This window comes from Triticum dicoccoides, chromosome 7A (genome assembly GCF_002162155.2).
Source record: "Triticum dicoccoides isolate Atlit2015 ecotype Zavitan chromosome 7A, WEW_v2.0, whole genome shotgun sequence".
NCBI classification, from domain to species: Eukaryota; Viridiplantae; Streptophyta; class Magnoliopsida; order Poales; family Poaceae; genus Triticum; species Triticum dicoccoides.
This window is the reverse complement of record NC_041392.1, coordinates 652,097,402-652,099,538: the sequence shown is the minus strand read 5'-3', so window position 1 is coordinate 652,099,538 and position 2,137 is coordinate 652,097,402.

Below are 2,137 nucleotides of genomic sequence, written 5' to 3'. Positions count from 1 at the left end.
CCGCCGCCTCGGCTTCCGCACCGCCGCCTCCGCCCCGGCCCCGACCGGATCTGGCCGCCACCTCCTCTCGCCGGCCGCTGCCTCTTCGTCCCGGCAAACTCCGGCGTGAACAGTACCTCGCCGGCCGTCCTCGATCCGCGTGCAAATCTCAGATCTGGAAATTCGGAGGTTGACTTTTCTCAGAAACCCTAGCTCATGTTGCATACTTTGACCTGCCGTAACTCTGTATCCGTAGTTCCGATTCATGCATATAGCATATCAAAATGTTCATCTCAGAGAGTACATCATTTCGTTCCATTGCATCATTTTCATTGGGGCTCATCTTGATGCCCGAAATGCTGTTAGAAGAGGGCTACTTGAGTTAATTGTCAGATCTGCTACTCCATTTAGCCTTTTGTCATTTTTGCCATGATTAATGTGTGCATGCTATGCCCGTGAGTTCCACATGTGTTTTGTTAAGGGTTTTGTCATCTCTCCAGAGGTGCAACCCATGTATTTTTAGGATGTGTGTGGTGACTTGTGCAAGCTTGCAAAGTGGTGCACTTGCTAATTCTGTTTTCAGGGACTTAGTGATTTCACTAAGTCCTGGAGCTGGTTATCTCATGATGCCATATGTTCTTGTTGTTTCCTAGCGATCCGTGCCTCTTTTGAGGATGATCAGTAAGGATGTTTTGTTAATCTTGTAGTGCTCTATCCATCCATGTCTTTGTTTGCAATTATGGAGCACCCTAGCTTGAGTCAATCGAGCTCTACTTTTGCTATTTTCTGATCCCTTTTGGCTCAAGGTCACTAAGGGACTTTTGTTAAGCTCTTTGAGTAGCTCCATGCCATGCTTTAATTTGCCATGTTCAGGTCCTGTAGCATGTAGTTTTGTTGCTCCGAAGAGGGCTATCTGATCTGAAATTCCAGGCGAGTGTTAATTTCACTAAGTCTGAGATCTGTTTGCCATTTGCATTTTTGCCATGCTTGTTTGAACCTGTTAATGGATGATTTGGCCGTAGCTCAGTGCTAGACTTTTGTTAAGCATCTTGTGTGCATCCCTGCCATGTATTTTGTTGTCATGTTTGGGTGCTGTAGCATGTTCATTTCATTGCATTTAGAGGCCTACTTGCTGTAAATCGCAGACCGGTGTCATTTTTTGAATCGCTTGCCATTTCCAAACCGTAACTCCGATTCCGGCGTTCTTTATATTGTTTTCAAGCGATTTCATCTCATCTTTCCAGTGGCACACTTGGTTTTCCAAGTTGAGGCCAGGTTCATGAATTCCCTGTCATATCTTGCATTTTGCATCCCGCATCGCATCCCGCATAGCATATCATCATTGCATCATATTGCTTGATCCTTGCACGTGATTGATCGTGTCCTTGTTGCTTGTTTGTCTTGTTTGGGTAGATCCAGGAGACGAGTTCGCTAACGAGGAGCCCGTTGAGTTTGCTTTTGAGGATCCAGTCAACTCTGACAACTGTGCAGGCAAGATGATCATACCCTCGAAATCACTACTATCTTTGCTATGCTAGTTTGCTCGCTCTTTTGCTATGCCAATGATACGATGCCTACCATTTGCTTGCAAGCCTCCCAAATTTCCATGTCAAACCTCTAACCCACCATTGTCCTAGCAAACCATTGATTGGCTATGTTACCGCTTTGCGCAGCCCCTCTTATAGCGTTGCTAGTTGCAGGTGAAGATTGGAGGCCGTTCCTTGTTGGAACATCATTTATTTACTTGTTGGGATATCATTATATTATCTTGTTATCTTAATGCATCTATATACTTGGTAAAGGGTGGAAGGCTCGGCCTCTCGCCTAGTGTTTTGTTCCACTCTTGTCGCCCTAGTTTCCGTCATATCGGTGTTATGTTCCCGGATTTTGCGTTCCTTACGCGGTTGGGTTATAATGGGAACCCCTTGATATTTCGCCTTGATTAAAGCTTTTCCAGCAATGCCCAACATTGGTCTTACCATTTGCCACCTAGCCTCTTTTTCCCTTGGGTTTCCGGAGCCCGAGGGTCATCTTATTTTAAACCCCCCGGGCCAGTGCTCCTCTGAGTGTTGGTCCAAATAGAGCCACTTGCAGCGCCACCTCGGGGCAACTTGAGGGTTGGTTTTAGTTGTACGTAGTGTTCATCTGAGTGTGCCCT